This window comes from Mesocricetus auratus, unplaced genomic scaffold, assembly GCF_017639785.1.
Source record: "Mesocricetus auratus isolate SY011 unplaced genomic scaffold, BCM_Maur_2.0 Super-Scaffold_100007, whole genome shotgun sequence".
NCBI lineage: Eukaryota > Metazoa > Chordata > Mammalia > Rodentia > Cricetidae > Mesocricetus > Mesocricetus auratus.
The window spans coordinates 93,887,301-93,909,850 of NW_024429191.1; the positions used below are offsets into that span (position 1 = coordinate 93,887,301).

The following is a 22,550-nucleotide window of genomic DNA, read 5'->3' on the forward strand; positions in this document are numbered from 1 at the left end:
GGCAGAACGGACCCTCACCTTTGATCTCAAATTCCCGCTCTTTTTCGGGGTGACTCCCTGGGCTGCCGCCTGCAGTTGTGCATGGCTTTGCCGCACCCCAAAGCCAAGGTCAGAAAGCTCAGTGCTGGGCCAGGCCAGGCTCTGTTCTCCCATTGGGAGCCCACTCACAATGCCCTGACTGCCCACAGAGGGTGCCCTTTTCAAATCTGCCCCCAGGTACCCTAAGAGCTAAAGGCTACCCCGACAACCTCGGTGTGAGAAACAAGAAAGCCAGAAAGTTTAACTAACGAATTCAAGATTAAACAGCTGTTCAGCAATAACCAGGGTTCACATCAGGCCCCTCCGGCTTGTGCCACTGTGAGAGAAAAATCCTCTTTATTAAATAACACCCAGACAGGGTACGTGTGCGAAGAAAGGTAGGTGTCTGCCTACTGGGGACCTCGGGTGGTTGAACCTTGTGCGACATGAACCTTGACTGCACGGAAAACCACACGCTGAAATCCAAGGCCCTGGCAGATGGTTCACATCCCCAAGCCTCAGTTTCCCCTGGGTCAGAGATAGGAGTGTTAGCCCCGAGTGTGTAGACTGTTGGAGGAGATGTGGGTGGAGCCTGCACAGCGCTCAGCCGGGAGAGGGTTGGTTTCGAAGCACCGAGGGTTGAGCGCTGATTCCGCCACCTAAGAAAACCAGAACAAAGAGAAGGGAGTCAGAATCGGGCGGCCGCAGAAGGTGGCTCTGCTGGCCTTCTCAGAGGTCCAGCGCGCTCCCAAAGCAAAGCCCCACCTGCAAAACTGAGGCCAGCAGACCTGGGAAAGTTATTCTTCGACGGTCTCATGGGTCCCTGGCTAGGCTGGCCTCAAACTAGATTTGGAGCCAAGAGTGACCTTTGCAGGCATGCACCGCCTTACATAGTTCATATGATGCTAAGACTTGAACCCAGGGCTCCGTCCACACTGGACAGCACTCTGCCACTGAGCAATTGGTTTAAATGTGCCCTCTCGGGGTACGCCCTCAGGAGAGCCTGGGACCCAGATGCATCTTGCAAATCCTTTGGGAAGGAGCCAGAGCACAGCAGAGCAGGGGTTTGGGGGAGGGTCTGGGGTCTGGTCTGGGGGAGGGTCTGGGGTTTGGGGGAGGGTCTTGGGGAGGGTCTTGGGGAGGGTCTGGGGTCTGGGGTTTGGGGGAGGGTCTTGGGGAGGGTCTGGGGTCTGGTCTGGGGGAGGGTCTGGGGTTTGGGGGAGGGTCTTGGGGAGGGTCTTGGGGAGGGTCTGGGGTCTGGGGTTTGGGGGAGGGTCTTGGGGAGGGTCTGGGGTCTGGTCTGGGTGAGGGTCTGGGGTTTGGGGGAGGGTCTTGGGCAGGGTCTGGGGTCTGGTCTGGGCGAGGGTCTGGGGTTTGGGGGAGGGTCTGGGGTAAGACTCTTACTCTGCATTTCCACACGCTCTTTCATCCTCCATTTAAACGGGACAGACAATGGTCATTGCAACCTCAGACTTCCTGCTGGGGTCAAGGACACCCATCATTGTTCTTGTACAAATTAATAGCGTGGCCCACCCCTGGTTGCTATGACAACGGCCCTCCCCTCCCCTGTGCTTTTGTGAGCATGAAATGGAATTGATCGGAAATGCTTCCTCGTGAACTCCAGATAAGCGGAGAGAGAAATTGCCAGAACCTTTAGCACCTCTAAGCCGGGGTCTTCGCTTTTAGAAGGGTTCAGTCAGTTCCACGAGAGACCCAGAAGCCACCGCAGAAAAAGATAGAGCTAATTAAGGAAGGCTGCAGAAGTCGCCCTGGCACAGCGAAGCCCACACACACAGCCCCTGACACAGTGAGCGAACCAGAGCTTTCCAGAAATGTCGAAAACAACGAGGTTCCCTTTTTTCTCCTCCTCCCCCGCTGTCTCCAGCTCCTCACTTCAAACTGCCTTTCTTCAGCTCCTGTCTTTGAGGGCTGCAGAATGGGTCCAGCCCCGAAGCAGCGAAACCCAGGACTCCCCAGACTGGAGGCTGCTGTCAAGGGGCTCAGGGCCGACGGGAGAAGCAGGTGTCCCCAGCTTGGAGCAGGGCGAGTGGACCCACTATAAAAGGAAACTTGTTCGCCTTCCCGCCAAAACAGAACAAAACAAAAATAAATGAAAATAAAGTATCCTTTCCCCAGTTACATAAGTAACTCAGATTTCGTACTTGTGGAAAGTTTGACATGGTTGTTGTGCTAAAATCCTCCCTGGAGCTGGCCTGCACAGGGCTGGGCGAGGGAGGGGAGCTTCACAAGGCCCCGCCCTGCCCAAGGGACGAAGTTAAGACGAAGTTAAGAGTTGTTGGGGGGGGGTCACTTTCATCAGTGGTGTAGCTTTGAGTCCTGGCCTTTGTGCCACCGAATAACCCCCCACCCACTCAAGAAAAATTCTGGGTCCCACTGGAAGAAGACATGGTGGGGGGGGTTGAGAATAGAGGGATCTTGTGGGAGAGGGAGGGGGAATGACTAAAATTCATTATATGAACCTATGAAACGGTCCAACCAACTTAGAAAAATTAACAAATAAAATCCCAGGGAGCACAATGAAGCCGGTCACAATCCTGTGTTCACTCCAAATTGCCGCCACTTAGGGGGCACGTTAGTCCATTCTGTGTTACTGAAACGAACCGTCTACTGCAGTCTGAAACACGTTCCAGAGGCTGTAAGTAAACTGCACGGCAGGAGGCGATGGCTGGCCAGGGCGAGTGCCCTGTGGGGGATAGGATTGGGGAGAGACTGTGAAATGCTTATTCTCAGTCTGGAATGCCCCTCAACCCAAGCCACAGGACAAGACCCTTCAGACCCCCGTTAGGCTCTGGCTCTCAAAGGCCCCAGGTTACCTCTTCATACTGCCCTGGGGTTAAGCTTCGGACGCAAGAAACTTTGAGACGCACACCTACACAGCACAGCCCAAGCGTAGTGGGCAGGGCCTCCCCGCCCTGCTCCTTCGTGGAATTTGCCCTTGGTGGCTTCTCTCCTGTCCACAACACAATACCGCTTTGATTTTTGACTTGGGATTTTCATGGGTCCAAGAATTAGAAAGGGACAGATTCGAGTCCCCACCTGAAGATGATTCAGGTGCAATTTTGCATCGGTGTGAGAGAAAAACCACTTGAGTCTTTTGTGGGGCTGGTGATGCTTAGTTTGATGCCTCTCTGGATGCCATGGCAAACATGACCCCCAGCTCCCAGCCAACCCTGTGACAAAGGGAAACAGCCGTACCCAGCACTGTCCCACTCCAGCTGTTAGACTTAACGTTCATCGATGGTGAGTGTTAAGTGTAACTTAACAGAATCTAGGATCACTAGGAGAGCCCCTGGGCGTGCCTGTGCGGGATCATTTCAATTCTATTAAGGGACGCGGGTGTCACCTCCTTCCACAGTGTGCCCCAGTTTGGTCACATATGAGAACAGATTAGAACCAGACAACTGGCCGCCTGCCTTGACACTGTACCTTGGAACTTCCTAGGTGGCATGCACCCCATACAGAGTCCCTCCTTCATTTGACAAGTGAATGGAGGAACTTGGAACATGCCCCCATGGACAAGAGGGCATTTGTGACCTCATACGGGTTACCCTCTCTATTTCCCCATGGGATCATGAGTATGGAGAGAACATGAAATCAGGGAACCTAGGAGCCATGGTTTCTAGAGACATGAGTGTGAGCCAGCTTATTGAGAACCAGTGTGTGAGAATTGGGGTGTGTGTGTGTGTGTAGGACACAGGTTGGCTTTGGGCCAGTCTTTCTCCATCTTATTGTTTGAGATAAGGTTTCTCTCTGGACTCTGGGGTTTGCTGTTATGAGCCAGCTGACTTCCCCAATGTTGGGAGTTAGGGCCACACACGTCTGTACCCAACTTTTTTTTTTTTTTTTTTTTTGGTTTTTCGAGACAGGGTTTCTCTGTGGCTTTGGAGGCTGCCCTGGAACTAACTCTTATAGACCAGGCTGGTCTCGAACTCACAAAGATCCGCCTGCCTCTGCCCGGCTGTACCCAACTTTTTATATGGGTGATGAAGATCCAAACTCAGGTGCTAACTTTACCATCTCCCCAGACCCAGAAAGCTTTGCTTTAAAAAAAAAAGAAGTTGATTATGTGTATGGGTGTTTTCCCTACATGGGAGTCTCTGTATCGTGTGTACCTGGTGCCTTTGGTGGCCAGAAGAAGACCAATCCCATGAACCTGAAGTGACAGATGGTTGTGGGTGTTGGGAGTCTAACCCAGGTCCTCTGAAAGAGTACAGAGTGTTCTTAGTCACTGAGCCATTTCTCCAGTCCCGAGCTTTGCTTTTTTTTTTTAATATTTATTATGTATACAGTGTTCTGCCTCCATGTATCCCTGCAGGTCAGAAGAGAGCATCAGATCTCATTACAGATGGTTGTGAGCCAACATATGGTTGCTGGGAATTGAACTCAGGACCTCTGGAAGAGTAACCAGTGCTCTTAACCGCTGAACCATCTCTCCAGCCCAAGCTTTGCTTTTTGACATTCTCAAACTACTTGATTTTCCCAACTGGTAGACTCCACCCCAGCAGAACCCTCTCAGCCATGCAGTTCCTAGCAAGGGCCAGAATCTGATCTGGGTTCAATGGCGGGAGACCACAATGATGGGCTGGTGGGATGCTGGTCAGGCTGGGGAGCTGCGATCACCTGGATTTACAGATAGATTTCCTGGGGCGGAGCTGCCTACTCTCCCTGCTGTGCTGAAACCATTCTTGATTTTTTTCTGATTGACCAGACATTGCCCTTGAAGAGGTGGTACTGCTCACTAGCTTTCTGAGTTGGGGGGTTGGGTACAGTAGAAGGTTCTGCATTTATGGGGATCCATTCCAAAAGCCAGGCTGCAATCAACACACATCTTCTAGAATGGGAAGAAAGCAGTCTTCCGTTTCCTCCCCTCTGCTGGCTCAGGCGATCTGATTTCTCTGCGCTCACCCTCCTCACTTTCACTTCCGTCCTATTTCTGCCCTTCTGGCTAATTTTGCATTTCTCATGGAGGCCGGGCTGGGCTGGCCAACTTAATGAGCCTCCTCGACTTGCCAGCAGATAAATGGTATGCCATTAGCCGCCTGTTTAACGGCCATATTTCTTCTTCGGGATGAGGGCTCAATATCTCTCGCATGAAATATGGCCTGAGGAGCTTCCCAGTCCCCAATGTGAAGTGCTGAGCGATTACTCAGCGGTGACTCCAGAGCTTGGCAGCTCATGACAGCTGCCTCTTCCGGCTCATCTCCTTGGGTTGGATGGAAATGGGGGCCTGAGGCAGGCTTCCATTTTCCCCGAGACTGATGTCTTCTCCCTGGCCTCCTTCCCCCCACTTTGGTTTTCCGTGTAGTTCAGTCCTCCAGCATCCCCATCCCGTCCTTGTCTGCAGTCCTTACTCCTTCCCCTCTGAGAGGCGAGGAAGGGTCTCCCACGGCCGACTACGCTGTGATCCGTGGTTCCCAGGGCCGGAAGAGATGAATGTGTTGTGTCCAGGGTGTGACTTTCTGGGGCCACCTCCCAAATCACACCCCACTCCACTCCAAGCTGGTTTTTCTCTGATCAAATACAGACACATCTCGAAGAGTCCTTGTGAAGAGCAGGCTGAGGGTGAGGCAGGACTCACGGTGGAGAGCTGGCTGGATGACGAGAGAGGAATCCTCAAGGCCAGCCTGGGCTAAGCAGAGAGATCCTGTCTCAAAAAGGAAGTAGGAGGAGGAGGAAGAGAAGGAAGGGGAGGAGGAAGAGGAAGAAGAAAAAGAGGAAGAGGAAGTGGGGAAGCATCAGAACCTCTGTCCTGTGCCCAGAATAGAACCAGGACACTGTTTGATGTCTCGTGCCTGCAGGGGTTGAGAAGGCCAATCATGAAGGCAACAGGAAACTGGTCCTGAGCCTTCCTCCTCCAGAGCCTTGGCAGGAGTGGATGTGAAATTTCCCTACAGAGATAGTTTTGCAAGCACAGACATGCTGCACCCTTGCAGGGCAAGGGCAAACACTTTAAATACAGACTCCCAACCAGAAATACGATAAAGGCGTGAAAGGAAAAACAGAACACCCAAGCGTGGCTTTACAACATTCCTGTATTTGTGTGCGTGTGTTCACAAACACAACGTGCTTGCTGGGGACGGACGGGGGAAGGGGGGGCTCAGAGGACAACTTGTGGGAGTTGGTTCTCTTTCTTCCATTCAGGCCGCCATTTGGTGGCAGAAGCACCTTTACAGGCTGCGTTGTCACACCAGCCTCCAAGCATGGCTTGAAGGGGGTCCCTAAAATGATGTGGGCACCAAGGAAGGTGCTGGAAAACAAATGGAAAAACAAACACGAAATCCCAAAGCCCCAAACCCGACCACGAGGACCTAACAGTTGCTGTGACGGTGAGTTTCGTCAGCTTGACACAATCCAGAGTCTCAAAGCTGGATTGACCAATCAGGTGGTCTGTGGGGGTTGCCTTGATTCTGGCACAGCCAAAATGTGGGCAGAGCCATGCACTGGGTTCGGGCCAGAACAAAGAAAGGAGAAAGCCAGCCGAGAGGAAGCATTCTCTCTCTGCTTTTATAAGTATTGAAATAATAAACAAATAAAGCTTATGAGACATCAAAGGGTGAGGGAAATAGGAGAAGTCGTCCAAACTGCATGCAGCATGGCGACAAAAAGATGAGCAATATGCAGCTGGTGGGAGACGGCTCAGTGGTTAAGAGCCCTGACCACTCTTCCAGAGGACCTGGGTTCAATTCCCAGCAACCACATGGTAGCTCCCAACTGTGTAACTCCAGTTCTGGGGGATCTAGTGCCTTCTAGTGTGGGAACCAGGCATGAATGTGGTGCACAGACATACATAATATTTCTAATATTTCAATTACTTTAACACCATGATCATCATAATATTTAAATATGCAAATGCAAGAGTATGATAAATCTGGAAGACAGGTTAAGCAGTTTGAACACACACAGGGTTGGAAGAGAGTAAAGGCAGTTCAGGCTGGTGGGAGGGCTCAGTAGGCAAAGGTGCTTTTCTGCCAAGTCTGATGACCTAAGTCTGGGGCCCACAGGACGAGGGAGAGGACTGACTCCAGCAAGTTGTCCTCTCATCTCCACACGCGTGCTACGGCGTGTGCGTGGTTGCGTGCATGTGTGTGTGTGTGTGTGTGTGTGTGTGTGTGTGTGTACCCACACAACCTTCATCAGTAAATTAAAAGCACCGAAGGCAATGAAGAAGGGGCAAATTCAACCTGCAAATATGACCAGAGGTTTCTTTCTTTTTCTTTTTTTTTTTTTGGTTTTTCGAGACAGGGTTTCTCTGTGGCTTTGGAGGCTGTCCTGGAACTCGCTCTGTAGACCAGGCTGGCCTCGAACTCACAGAGATCCGCCTGCCTCTGCCTCCCAAGTGCTGGGATTAAAGGCATGAGCTACCACCGCCTGGCTTGTTTTGCTTTTTATTTTATTTATTTATTTTTTTAGACAGGGTTTCTCTGTGTAGCCCTGGCTGTCCTGGAACTCGCTCTGTAGACCAGGCTGGCCTCGAACTCAGATCTGCCTGCCTCTGCCTCCCTAGTGCTGGGATTAAATGTGTGTACCACCACCGTCCTGTGCCTAGTTTGGTTTCTGTTGCTGTGATAAACACCATCAACAAAATCAACCTGGGGAGGAGAGGGTTTATTTAGCTGACAGGTGATAGTCCATCATTAAAGGAGGAACTTGGGGCAGGATCTCAAGTCAAGAACCTGGGGGCAGAAACTAAAGCAGAGATCATGACAGAACGCTGCCTCCTGGCTTGCATCCAACCTTTCTTAGACAGCCCAGGCCCACTGGCCTAGGGACGGTACCACCCACCATGGGTTTGTCTGCCTGTATCAATCCATCATTGAGAGAGTGCTCCACAGACAAGTTCACAGCCCCGTCTGGTGGTGACACCTCCTCTGTGACGCTTCCTCTTCTCAGGTGTGTCAAGGTGACAACTAAGTTGAGCCAACAGCACAGAAAGGTTGTGTTGGGAAGACATTGCCCCAGGCAAATGCCACAGGATAGATATCAAGACCAGGCAAAGGGTTACTGAGGTAATAGCGGGGCTGGTGAGGTGGTTCAGTGACACCCCCCCCCCCAAAGCCAGGAACTAGGTCGACCTTTTCTCCTCATAGACGACCATCTCTCTGTTCCGGTGACTCACACAGCTCACAGAGGGAGTCTCAGTAAACACTGGAGAGCTCTCCTGGGGAAGACTCCCTCCTCCAGCCTGAATAATCAAGCAAGGAATCCACACACTTGGAAGTCTAAACGAGTACTTCTAAGTAGTTCGGAAGATGAATCATAATTTTAAAAACATCAAATATTTTGAAGTAAATGACAGCGAGCAAAAGTGCATACCAAACAGGGTAAAACTAACATAGCAGCCTCGAAATTTAAAACACACACTGGTCGGACATGGTGGCACAGGACTTTAATCCCAGCACTCGGGAGGCAGACAGCTCTCTGTGACACATTGAAGATCTGGTCTACATAGTGAGTTCCAGGACAGCCAAGGTTAGAAAGTGAGAAGACTGTCTCAAAAATAAAAGTAAAAAAAAAAATCCCACTCGCTGCACTGCTTGGTTTTGTCTGACAACTTGACACAAGCTGGAGTCATCAGAGAGGAAGGAGCCTCAGCTGAGAAAATGCCTCCATGAGATCCAGATGTAAGGCATTTCTCAATTAGTGATCAATGAGGGAGGGCCCAGTCCATGGTGGGTGGTGCCATCCCTGGGCTAGTGGTCCTGGGTTCTATAAGAAAGCAGGCTGAGCAAGCCACGAGGAACAAGCCAGTAAACAGTTTCCCTCCATGGCCTCTGCATCAGCTCCTGCCTCCAGGTTCCTGCCCTGCTTGAGCTCCTGTCCTGACTTCTCTCGGGGATGAAGGGAAATATGAAAGTGTGGCCAAGTAAACCCTTTCCTCTCCAACTCGCTTTTTGGTCATGGTGTTTTGTTGAAGCAATAAGAACCTTAACTAAGACAGGTGGGTACCAGGACTGGGGTATTGCTGTGACAGACCTGACCACATTTGGACCGTGGAAGAACTTTGAAGCTTTGGCCTAGAAGAGCCATTGAGTGTCGAGAGCTCAGTGGGATGTTCTGTGGGAACTTGAAGATAAGAATGTTGATAGCAGTGCAGAGAATGGAGGCCTGGCTTGACAAAATTTCAGAGAGAAGTTGAAAGACTCTGTCGGGGTCATTTGTTACTTTGAATTAAGATCCTGTGGTTATGGTTAGCGGGGGGGGGGGGGTCTGAAGATGGTTATCTGTGATTAACAAGATACCAGAGCTACTAGCTTTGCTTTGCTGGGATACTTGATGCTGGTCAGGTGAAACTAGAAAATTAGCAGTGAGTAAGAAGAGACCAGACAGAGAGAGGGGGGAGGGGGGAGGGAGAGAGGGGCAGGGAGGGGGAGGGGGAGAGAGAGGTTCATTCCATAAGTTCTGTGGCTCTAGAGAACCCTGACTACAGATGAGTGTGGTGGGAAACCCTGCCTTGAAAAACAAACAAACAAAAGACATTTTTAAAGCAGTTGAAATGACCAGATGTGTACATAATAGAAACGATTGAAAACTGCCTGGAGAGGGAGCTCCGTGGGTAAGGTGTTTACCTCAACCCAGTCCCTAAGGCCCAAGTTTAAAGACAAAACGTGCCAGCCTGTTGGCGTATGCTTGCAATCCCAGGCCTGGGGAGGTGGAGATAGGTGGTTCCCTTGGGAGTGTCTGGTCAGTCAGCCTGCTTGGTGAGTTCCAGGCCAGAGAGAGAGAGAGAGAGAGAGAGAGAGAGAGAGAGAGAGAGACTGCCTCAACAGATAAGATGGGCAAGGCCTACAGGACGATGGCCACGTTGCCCTCTGGTTCCCAGATTCACAGCATACATGCGCATGTACACTGTGTGCACACGCCAACACACAAAGGCGTTTCCACAAGTCCTAGAACGTTTAGGCTGTTAACACAAGAGCCAGTCAACTCTCGAAATATGGGAAGCTCCAGATCTGTCAGTAATAGCCAAAGACAATCTTACCCAAACCCCTCCGGTTCAGCACCTCACCAGTTGCAAACTATTCCACCAGATTTTCCTGGGGAGCATGGGGGGCTCCCCAACTCCAGCATAAGGGTGGCATAACTTAAACGCCAAAGGTAGGCAAGGGCAGGGCGTACCCATGAGTAAAACATGAACACAGGCACAGCTCCTGAATCTAAGCCACGCCTACCAAGTCTCCATGGAGACACTTCATCACAAATCCAAAGATAACCCAGAAATATAAAAAACAGTTGACACCAAAATATCTGCTACAGTAACTCACCGCAGGAAAGCAAGGGCCAGGGAGGCGGGAGGCTGAGGTAGGAGGATTTCAAGTTCCGGGACTAATTCTTATGTTTTGAAATTCTGTTCCCCTACTGCCTGCCCTCCCCATCTCCCACTGAGTGACAGTTTATCTCAGCTGCCAACTGGGTGAGTTCTAAAATCTCTTGGGAGATGGGACCCTGGGTGTGCCTGTTGGGAATTATCTTGGTTAGGTGTACTGAGGAAAAGGACACCACCACTATGGGTGGTGCCATCCTCTGGGCTTGGATCCTGGGCTGTATGAAGAGGAGAAAGCGAGCTGTGCAGTCTGCTCCCTTCCTGACTGCTGCCCCAGGCCCCTGCTGCCTCAAGCCGGGCAGCCCCACCCCACCCCCCACCTCCTACCCCCCAACCCCCCACCCCCGCTTTGAGGACTGTACCTCAAACTGAGAGCCAAGTACACACTTCCTTAATCTGGCTTTGTCTTAATCGGGTCTTTGTTTCCTGGTTGTTTTAGAATCAGGAAGAGTGACTAAGATGCTACCTGAGTGACCATGGGGAAATGGTTACTAAGATGTAAGTTACTGGTGAATTAAAGGCCTTGAGGCTGGGAGGTAGCTCAGATGGTAGATTCCCTGCCTAGCATGTATAAAGGCCTGGAATGGACCCCAGCATCCCATGAAGCAAGCACGGTGGCCCATGCCAATGATATCACCACTTGGGATTTAGAAGCAGAAGGATCAGAAGTTCAAGGTCATCCTCAGCTGCATATAGCTCAGGGCCAGGCCAGTTTGAGCTACGTGAGATCCTGCCTTAAGCAGAAATGCACAGGGGCTGGAGATGACTCAGAGGTTAAGAACACTCACCACTCTTGTAGAGGACCTGGGTTCGGTTCCCAGCATCCACATAGCTGCTCATAAATGCTTATAACTCCAGTTCCCAGGGGGTTCCGTCCAATGCTCTCTTCACACCGCCAAGAGCTCCTGCATTCGTGTGATAGAGACACAAACACACCCATAAAACAAAAATAAGAAAAGACAAAAGTTTTAAAAAGCATTTAAAAGCTTTTTCAGAAGATATGAGACTCATTCCCATTAACATAGAGGATTTTTAAGACTCAGAAACCACAATTATACAGAAATGAGCTAAATCTAGTTTACCCAAAGAGAAAGCATAAGGTAGACAAGTCACACTCAGGGAGATCTTTCAAAACCACCACACTGGTCCAGCCAGATGGCTGCCCAGGTAGAGGAACTTGTCACTTGTCACCGAACATGACAAGCCGAGTTAGACCCCTGGAGTCCATCTGGCAGAAGGAGAGAACCAACTCGCATGTGTATTTTGTTTTGTTTTTGTTTTTTACTAAATCTCGTTGGTTCCATTTTACCAATAGAGACCTGGGAGTCAGATGCTGGGGTGAAAGTCTGCTAGCTCAGAGAGGCAGAGAAAGCAGGCAGCTGACCTTCCTCCTCTGTTGACATCCCAGAAAAAAAAAATTCCTCTCTCTTCTGTCTTGTCAAACAAAACAAAACTCAAAATGGATGCCCCTTCCTTCTACTTCCTGTGTGTGTGTGTCTCTGTTCTCCTGACTCTATTTTTTTTTCTTGTTCACTTCCTGTCAACTGGTTTCTTGCTCTTCCTCTTGACCTATAGTTGACTTCATTTAATCCTGCTTGCAAAAAGCAGACTGCTCTCGGATTAAAGGTGTGGGCTAGGGCTGAGCCATGCCACAACTAGAAGCAGGTTTTTCCAGTAAAAAACAGGATCTGGGGGCTCACAGTGAGGTCAAATACCCTGCAACATTCACAAGTTGTCCTCTGATTTCCACATTTGTGCATCTTCCCCCAAATCAACCCATGTTAAAAACAATTAAAATCTGAACTGGGTGTGTTGCCACACACCTTTAATCCCAGCACTGGTGGGGATGGGCAGAGGCAAGTAGACCTCGGGCTAGCCTGGGCTACAGAGTGAGTATCCTGGCTCCAGGACAGCTAGGGCTACACAGAGAGCCTGTCTCAATAAATAAACACCCATCAGATTGCTCAGTAGCTCCTGGGTGAATGGGTAGGGCATGACAGGAAGGAGGATAGTAGGTAAATGGGTAAGAAAAGGGTGAATGGATGCATGAATGGGTGAGTGAGAATGAATGGAAGACTGGGGTAGGTGGGGGTAGATGGATAGGTGGGTGCATAGATTGGAGGATGGGTAGGAAGTTAGTGGGTGAGTGGAAGGTAGATGGGTGGTGGGAAGGTAGGTGGATGGGTGACAAGATGGATGGAAGGATGGGTGATGGGAGGATGAATGGATGGATAGATGGGTGGGTGATGAGTGGGTAGGTGAATGGGAGGATGCATGATGGATGATGAGTGGATGGATAGATGGACAGATGGACAAATGATGAGTGGTTAGATGGATAGATGGATGAGTGATGAGTGGGTAGATGCATGAGAGAATAGATGGATGGATGGATGGATGGATGGATGGATGGATGAATGGGTGATGAGTGGGTAAATGGATAGAAAGATGGATGATACAGTGGGTATAAAGAAGGGCAATAATTTAATTTTTGCCTGTCCTGGAGATAGGAAAAGACTGAATGTTTGTTACTGCTATAAAACACCGCATTAATATAAAATTTGAAGTCAGGACCCACATGACCCCAACCAAGCCTGGCGCTCAGTGTTGGGGTTGGAGGTGACTGCCATTGAAAAGATAGCTTTTCACCCACAGTTTATAGAGATGGAGCATGCACACCATGGGGTGGGAGTGGGGACACACTGGGGAAGCAACAGGTGCACCAGGCAGGGGTGGGAGAGAGAATTATGGATAAATGCCCTTACTGAGGTTTCTGAAGGAATGATGGATAAAGCCAGGGGGAAGGAGGCTTATACTAGTGATCCAAACCACTTCTGTGTGCTGGAGTCTCACGGTGATCTGGGCACCCCAGTTGTCCTGTTCCTAGGCCCAGGGTGGCCAGGGCAAGTGGATCATGATCTGATCTGGGCTGTGAGTTCGGGAGAGGATATGGGTGGGGTGTGGGGGTTAGGAATCATGCCCCAGGGGAAGGGTTCCTTGCAAGTTGTGTGTGTGTGTGTGTGTGAGAGAGAGAGAGAGACAGAGAGACAGAGAGACAGAGGGAAGGAGGGAGGGAGGCAGAAGACCACTGTAAAATGAGCTGAGCAGTCACGTGGTTCCCCGAAACAAGCTGAGTCTGGAGCTGGTATCTGCAGCCGTCGGGCAGATGTTGAAGCATCCAGTTTGCAGACCCCAGACGTGTGCTTGATCCCGTTTCACTGCGGTGTCCCCTCCCCTCCCCTTCCAGTTTTAATTGCCTTTTCTTGGTAAGCAGCTGCTCCTTCTGGAACCTTGGGAGGCAGAGGTGAGATTAAAGTGCCAGAAGCAAGGGTTTATCTTTTTTTGTGTGTGTGCACCCTACTTTTACTTACCAAGGCTCATCGGAGCCCCGCCCCCCCCAGCCCTGGGTTCTTAGCCATCACCTGCTTTGTCAGACAGAAGGACGAGGCTGTACACGATTGGCAAGCGTTCTCCCTCTGAGCTGCAGCCTTCCCTCTTGAAGCCGAGGCTTTGGGCTATTCAAACACCAGCCCAGCTGTTCCGTTCTCCACCAGGAGAGGTGCGGTGAGCTAGATGCTCTCTAGCTGCCCGCAGCACACACAGCTGCAGCGGCAGACAGACCCGACCTGGCCTCTCCAGCAACTGCTGTGTGTGGAGCTGCCTCCAGCCAGCAGGTGCCTTCTCCAAACTTTGAAGCAGGAAGAGCTCCACCCCCCCATCCCCCACCCCCGCCTAGGTTTCCATCTCCCCAGGACTGGGACCCAGCCTCTCCGTTGCTGGGGAAACACTCGCATGCTTGGCGGTCTCACTGCTAGACTTTTATTATGAAACGTTCCCACAGGCGTGCAGATTGCTCAGTCTCAGGCAGACGGTTACTGTTTTAGAAGGTGATTGACATTTTTAGGAGGTGGGGCTGGGGGGCATTGAATATTAATTACACTGGGTCCCCAGTTCCTTGTGACATCATCTCTGGTTTCTTTCTGCCTTGAGGTGCGCAGCCTCTGTCACGGGCTCCCGGGCTGTGTGGTTTCCCTGGGGAGATGTGAACAAGAGTTGTCTACTCCACACCAACCCACCAAAGCAATCAGTCCTGCAGGATTGGAGTACCCAGGCTTGGGTCAGCCTGCTAGGTGGCGGTCACTGGGACCAAGAAGTCAGGAGGTTGTCTTTGGGCCAGGGGATGGCTGGGTGACTTGGCTGAGAGGAGGCTCTGGCCATGGAAGCTGAGCCATCCAGCAGCTAGGGAGCCTGTTGGTGCGTTGGCCCCTTGGTGGGGGGAAGCAGGGTCTCTTTGAACCCCAAGCAAGACACAGGCCACTCCTGTGAGCTGGGATCCAACTGGCAGCCTAACATGGCCCACAGATGGGAGGACCCTGGAGGGAGGCTTTTTTTTTTTTTTTTTGGATTTTACGAGACAGGGTTTCTCTGTATTGTTTTTGAGGCTGTCGGTCCAGCCTGGCCTCGAACTCACAGAACTCCGCCTGCCTCTGCCTCCCGAGTGCTGGGATTAAAGGCGGGTGCCACCACCGCCCCGCTGGAGGGAGGCTTTTAAAGCCAGTCCTGCTCAGTGGGAGCCCGTGCAGAGCAAGGTTGTTCCAAGAACTTTGAGACATTGATTCACAGCAGGCTCACAAAACACTGTTTGCTTACAAGGGTGCGCACCAACCCTTCTCACTCACTGGCACACGTTTTTCTCCCATTCCACCCTTATCTCCCCCCCCCCCAAGTTCCTCTCTGGCCACACGCCAGAGCTTCTGGGAGATGGAGCCGGGACAAGGGACTGGAGTAGCTGCACCACCGTCCCAAGTTAGGTGGTGTGACACACCAGACAGGCGTGTCCTCCTGGGGACAGCCCTTACCTACCCCTGGCCTGCTTCTGTCTGCTCTCCCCTCTGGTCCCTCGTGTTTGGTGAAGGACGGGGTGCCCTCTAGTGGACTGTGCTCGGTGGTCCCAGGCTAGCTGCTCAAATGTTGGTTAACCATGGCCCACTGAAGGCTTTCGGGGTTCAGATGCCTGCTCGAGGGTGCAGGTGAATCTAGGTTCCTACTAGGGAGCCTCCATGCGCCCAGAAACCATGTTCTGTCTCTCATGCCGCTGCTGTCTGGGCACTAGTTGGTTAAGGCAGTCCTAGGCCAGTTCCCGCCTGGGGGTCCACACATCCTCACTTCAGTGTGCATTCCCCTCTGGGATGAACATTCTGGAAAATTCAGGTAGAGCTCAGAAAAAAAGAATCTGACCCAACCTGAGCCCCAGTTAAGCAAAGTCTGATATTGCAGTAACGGGATTTTAAAAATTGAAATATGGCTGAGGGTGTAGCTTGCCTGACAGGGTGCTGCCTAGCACGCATAAGGCCCTGGGTTAAAGTCTCACAGCATAAACCAGGTGAGATGGTGCACACCTATAGTTCCTGTGCTCAGAGGGTGGAGGCAGGAGGATCAGAAGCTCAAGGTCGTTCTTAGCTCATGGGGAGTTTGAGGCTAGCCTGGGCTACGTGAGAATCTCATACACAAACACAAACTCTAAATGTGTAGACAATGAACAAACACAGGCATGTTTAGATTAAATAATATATGCTATATACTTGTTTTCATGCCAGGGGTTTGCAACTACCGTGCTACTTATTTTTAGAGTATGGAAATGTGTATCGTTCTAAATCACAGGAGTCTTAAAGTACGGCGAAGGCACCAAGCAATCAGTGCTAATTAGGTTCTTATCTTGGTTAATGAAAATAACTATGGAACTTGTGGGAGAAGTCTGGAGGTGGGCCCTGCATGTAAACAAGGCTGAGTCTGTCTTCAACCCACAGAAGCCTCTGTGACCCGCCCTGTGGGCGGCTTCCGAATCGACTCCTGTTCCAGCCCCCACAGCCTCACTTCCCGTGGCCTCTGGGATTGGTTCTCTGTGCTAAGGCCCAGTGATGTCCAGGGGAGGTCAGCCACCTGACCTGAGTCCGAGGCTCACCCTCTTCTACTTCCCCACAAGCCCTGCCCATGGGACTGTGGGCCGGGTCTGCCATGGATGAACCCAGTCTTCAGCACAACGCCCTGAGCTAGAGGAGCAAGTTCCTCTCTGGCCACACGCCAGAGCTGCTGGGAGATGGAGTTGGGACAAGGGACAGGAGGAGCCACTCCACAGTGCCAGACTAGGTGACACACCAGACAGGCACGTTCTCAGCCTTTGGAGGCTCCATCGTCAGAGTCCTGGTGGATTCTGTATGGTGAGAGCCAGACTCACAGACTGCTCCTGCTTCCACGTCCTCATGGGGGCGGAAGGGACAGCGGGAGCTCCCTGGGACCTCCTTTATAAGGATGCTCATTCCACTCCTGGAGTTCTGCCCTTTACCCTAGTCACCTCCCAGGGTCTCCTGTCCCAATTCATCCCCTTGGATCCTGGTTCCACCATACGGAGGGCCTGGTGTGTTACGCTGGTGAATGCTGGTTTAATGCAAAATGATTACAGTGTTGAATACCAACAGGCCATGGTGGACACCCCCTCATACTGTCAAGGTTTCTGTCCACTAACACCCAAGCTGGCTGATCCAGGGTGTGCTGCAGGTGACTCGCCTTGTGACAAACTTCACAACAGCCCCCTGGAGCACTGGCTCACGTAGGCCTCCTTGTGTCCACCCTCTGCCTCAGGCAGCCCAGATGGGAACTGGGGGCCAGGCCCTGCATGGTGCTGAGCCTCTTCTGTCTGTCCGAGGATGGCACCTTCAGGCCGCCACCTGTCAGGACATTCAGACGTCCCCAGGAGGCTTGGGGGAACTGACACGGGGGGGGGGGGTGCCTCAGGCTCAGACTGTGGCTCTGCCTTTGGGTCAGCTAGGAGGCCTGGGCCACTCACCCCAAATGAAGCAGGAAGGGGCGGGAGTGACACTTCTTGACAGACAGAACAAGTGTGTGTGTGTGTGTGTGTGTGTGTGTGTGTGTGTGTGTGTGTGTGTGTGTCCTGCTAAGCCTCTGGGCAGGAGCCACAACAGCTTGTTCCCCGTGTGCTCCCCTTATTGAAGCCGCTGCTGGGGCTGCAGCAGGTGCGGAGCCAGCGGGGTGAATGCTAATAAGGGGTGAAGAAAGCAATAAGAGTGAATGAGTGGGCTCATGTTAATAAGTGATGAAGGGATGAATAATGAATGACTCTAACATCGTCTAGATACAGCTTTCCTGGGGGCAGGGACGCCTCTAAGAAATTTACCATTTATTTACTTACTACATATATATATATATTTAAAGATTTATTTTAATACTTTTATGCTCTGCCTGTGGAGGTCAGAAGAGGCCATCATGTCCCGTGGAGCTGCAGTTACAGGTAACCATGAGCTGCCTGACCTGAGTGCTGGGAGCTGAACTTGGGTCCTGCAGAAGAGCAGCGAGTGCTTCCAACTGATAAGCCATCCCTACAGCCCCCTGTTACATGTTTTTTCTTTTTTGTTTTTGAGACAAGGTCTCACATAGCTCAGGCTGGCCTTGAACTCATTATGTGGCCAATGATTCCTCTGTATTTCAGGTCCTCCTGCCTCTGCTTCCTGAGATCACAGGTGTGTGCCACCACTCCTGGTCTGGGCAGCACTGGGTGTGCAAGGTGATCAGTCTACCAAGCGAACTGTGCCCCCAGGCCTGAAATTCACCATATTGATCCAAAAAATGTTTACAATTGCCTTGTGACTTGAGCCCTGTGTGATGCACACTTCGCAGACAGGGAAAACCAACACCCGGCGGTTTGTCAAGGTTCCACAGCCCACAGGGGGCCAGGAACCAGGACTTAAGCCAAACTGTCAGCTCAGGGCCATTATCTATCCTGTTCTACAACTCTCGAGCATTCAGGTCAAACCCCATCTCTTCAGACCAAGGGGAGGGGGGTGGGGACTGAAGTAATGAAGACGGCATCAGATCAGTCACCCACTGAGTACCAAAGGGACTCACAGCCCTCTCACCTAGAAATGAAAGTGTAAAGAAGATGTCGCTATGGTCCTGGCATCTGGAGTCCCCGACAGTTCACAGGGGATACAGAGAAATGAAGACAGACAGCCACGCTTGGGGACATTAGTCATCAGTCTGCTTTTCATGGCATCCTAGCCTACACCTGCAGAGGGGACCGCACCCACCTATGGGCTCTCCAGGTGGTCTCCCAAGCAGAAACCAGGGCCAGCAGGTGGGCTCCATAACCAACTCTAAATTAGAGTAATTGGGGCCCAGCTCTGTCTTCCTAAGGCAAAAAGACTGAATTCCAGACTGTCGGCTGGTTAAACGGCACACAGCCACCAGATGACAAGGCAGGGTCTATCTAGTTAAAAGTCTTCGCTTCTACAATGAATAGAAGGAAGCAATTGGCGATCAGGCTTGCCATCGTGTGTGAATGCATCCCTTAGGGAGGGGACAGTGTAGGGAGAAAGGGCCAGTCAAAGAAACACATCCTGAGCAGAGCCAAAGAAACACACTTTGTCCCTGAAACCACAACCAAAGAAATGCACCCTGACCCTGAACCCAATGCCAAAGAAACACACTTTGACTTAGCAACCAGAACCAAAGAAATGCACCCTGACCCTGAAACCAGTGCCAAAGGAACACACTTTGTCCCTGGAATCAGAGCCAGTGAAAGAAATACACCCTGGCCCTAAAATTAGAGCCAACAGGCTAAAAAGAACCAATGAAAGAAACACACTTCGACCCTGAAACCAGAGCCGAATCTGACCCTGAACCTGTGCAGAAAGCCAACCAATCCCTGAGCAGAAGATCTAGCCATTCTAATCTCAGGGATTGAAATCTGACCAATCCCCACCTTGGAAATCTCCCTGGAAAAGCTCCGCCCCTAAGGAGCTCTATATAAACCCTGCTTCTGTTCCGTTTGTGGCTGTCCAGCTGCTTCCTTCCATCCTGATAGAGGCAGCCGCTCTCCTGGATTCTTCCCTCCCAATAAATCTCTCGGATGGGGTTTGAGTGAGACCTTCCTTCGCAGGAATGGAACAGAGAAGTAACAGCTTTTTCTTAGGAGCCAGTGTAGAGCAGGACTGTAACACTGTCGCCTGGGAAACCTTCCTCTAGTAGAGCAGAGTTGTTACACTCCAGGAGACAGGAGCCCAACCGCATAATGAACTGAGTGTTCTTCCCGCCAGCCTGGTCCTGGGGTCACAAATAACCCAAATAACACACAGAGACTCTATTAGTTATGATGCTGTCGGTCAATGTCCAGGGCTTCTCATTGGCTTGTTCTGTCTTAAGTATTAACCCATGACTATTAATATATATTTCTATAAGTACTTATGTTTCTGAGAATGCCATCTTGATGCGTCCTCTCTTCCCGGGATCACATGGCAACTGTCCATTCTTGACTACATTTCCCAGAATCCTCCTTGACTTCTCGTCCCACCTATCTTGTTTCCCTATTGGCCAACAGTGCCTTATTTATCAGCCAATAGGACAAACATATATACAGAAGGACTTCCCCCATCAGAACTGTAACAACTTACTTCCCAGAGCTGATACACTGGGGAAGCCTTTCCCTGGAGCAGCGCTGTGAGCTGCTACACGTACTGTGACCTGTGGTATTCTGTGGCTCCCTAGTGCCAGAATACCTTCCCATCCCATCTGTAACATGCCGTATTGAGTGCCAGGATCCCAGTCCACCCGATCTGAGCTGCCATAATGCTTACAGACCAGGGTCAACAGTTATTCCACTCCAACCCAAGCCCAGACAAGTCTGTCTAACACAGCCTTCCCTGCCTGCTGTCACCTCCCAGCCACACCTCATGACCCAGACCTGGCATCACTCCCCACTACTCTGTGCAATTGCCTTTCCTCCGAAACCATGGAGCTCACCACAGCAGCTGTCTGCCTGCGATCTCATGTTGCCTCATAGGAGGAGTCCCGGCTCCCCACACTGCCCATTACCAGCACCGGGGCACATAGCACGGGCACACCAGCTCTGTGCAGATAACACAAGACTTTCGGGATTTGTGCTAGGGAGATGGTTCAGTGGGTGCAATCCCTGCTACTTAAACTCACAGGCTTGGGTTCGGATCCTCAGAACCCAAATAGAAACCGTGTACATGCGACCCCACCCCTGAGTGAGGGGCAGAGATGGGAGAGTCCATCCAGGGCCTCGCTGGCCAGCCAGGCTAGCTGAAATGAAGAGCTCCTGGCTCCATGGGAGACTCTGCCTCAAAAAAAGATGAAAGCAAATTGAGGAAGAATACCTGACACCAAATCTGGCCTCCATAGTCACACATACCCCCCCACACACATACACACAGAGAGAGAGAGAGAGAGAACACACACATACCCCCCCCACACACACACAGAGAGAGAACACACACACGCACACCATACACACACACACACACACACACACACAGAGACAGAGACAGAGAGAACACACACACGCACACCATACACACACACACACACACACACACACACAGAGACAGAGAGAGAGAGACAGAGAGACAGAGAGACAGGGAGACAGGGAGACAGAGAGAGAGTTGTGTGCCTCGGTACTAACTATAAACCAGTGAGACGAGACCCAGGGATGGACTCAGAACCACTGTGGTTCTGTAACAGTGGAAGTGTAAATATCACACCAAGGTCTTTGCTGTAGCTCTGGTGGGATCTGAAAACCCCACCCTGTTTTGGTGATAGCGGTTTTACTGTGTTCGCAGTAGAAGGGAATAGACTTCGGGTAGAGACTGGTAAAGGAAGTACCTCCCCCACCCCCACCCTGTCTACACTTGCGGAATTCCATGTGGATGCTGCTTTTAATCTGTCAGATTGGGCAGGAGTGCGAGGGCACCGTCAAGGCTGCAGAACACACCTTCAGGCACACTGGTCCCTTGTGCCACCGGAGCAGCTGGCGGGGCCATCGGGCAGTGTCGATGCAGGGCCATTGGCTTGATCAAGGGGTTTTGCATCATGTCTGCAGCCTGTAACGACACCAGCTCTCAAGAATAATGAATTATGGGTAGTTGTTGCAGTGGTGCAGGAAAAACCATAAATGATAAAATATTGGGAAGAATATACAGGGGCTGGAGAAGATGGCTCAGTGGTTAAGGGCACCAGCTGCTCTTGCAGAGGATCTGGGTTTAGTTCCCAGCACTCACATGGTGCTCACAACCGCCTGTATCTTCAGTTCCAGGAGGTCCAACACCCCCTTCTGGCCTCTGTGGGTACTACACACACACCACACACACACATACACACACACACACACACACACACACACACACACACGGTGCATATAAACTTGAAGATACACAGACATAAAAATAACATATAAACTGGAGGCTCTGAAAAGCCATCTCTGCATTGTTCCCAGGTCCTGCTCTAGACTCCCAGCAGCCACCTTCGCCGCCCTCCTCCTCCTCCTCCTCCTCCTCCTCCTCCTCCTCCTCCTCCTCCGCGGCAGACTCACAGCTGCACCTCTGTCGCCAGAGTCCTCGAACTCGGTTTCTCTCCTCCCTCGCTGCAGACTCTAACCCTCACCATGTCAGGCGCGGCCGTGGACACCAGCTCTGAAATCACCTGCAAGGGCTCGAAGGAGAAGAAGGAAATTGCGGAGGAGGCAGAGAATGGAAGAGATGCACCTGCCAATGGGAACGCTCAAAATGAGGGAAATGGGGAGCAGGAGGCTGATGATGAGGTAGATGAAGAGGAGGAAGCAGGCGGGCAGGAGGAGGAGGAGGGAGAAGGCGACGGTGAGGAAGAGGATGGAGATGAAGATGAGGAAGCTGAGGCTCCTACGGGGCAAGCGGGTAGCTGAAGATGGTGAGGATGGCGATGTTGACACCGAGAAGCAGAAGACCAGTGAGGATGACTAGACAGCAGGAAGGAAAAGCTGAACTTGAGGCCACCGTGACCCTCCACTTCCCGTCTCAGAATTTAAACGTGGAGGAGCAGGCCCCGCCCACCCATAGCGGGCAGAGCCACCCGCAGATGACACGTGCTCTCCAGCCCCACCAAAACCACAACATGAATTTGCAACAGGGGAGGAAAAAAGAACCAAAACACTTTAAAAGGAAAATTGGTTTGTATTTTTTATTTACATTTTATATTTTTGTACGTAGCGTTAGGGGGTCAGCCATTTTTCATGATAACGGGTGAGCAAACCAGGCTTCAGAGCCTTCTCTGTCCTACTTCTGACTTTACTTGTGGTGTGACCATGCTCATTATAATCTCAAAGGAGAAAAAAAAACCCAAAACAACA

At 51.3% G+C, this 22,550-nt stretch overlaps 1 long non-coding RNA gene and 1 pseudogene across 2 annotated transcripts; one reads left to right on the top strand and one right to left on the bottom strand.

Annotated features, from left to right (window-relative positions):
* Nucleotides 1-358: 358 nt before the first annotated feature.
* LOC121141571 lies at nt 359-14,040 on the bottom strand. 2 transcript variants are annotated; one of them, XR_005878538.1, is made up of 3 exons: nt 13,780-14,040; nt 11,149-11,265; nt 359-677 (listed from the first exon to the last, which is right to left on the bottom strand). It is a non-coding gene; the product is annotated as an uncharacterized LOC121141571 (long non-coding RNA). The 2 variants fall into 2 exon arrangements; XR_005878539.1 differs by lacking the exon at nt 359-677 and adding an exon at nt 8,794-9,329.
* A 7,724-nt stretch (nt 14,041-21,764) lies between these two features.
* LOC101830229 lies at nt 21,765-22,164 on the top strand (annotated as a pseudogene).
* The last annotated feature ends 386 nt before the right edge of the window (nt 22,165-22,550 follow it).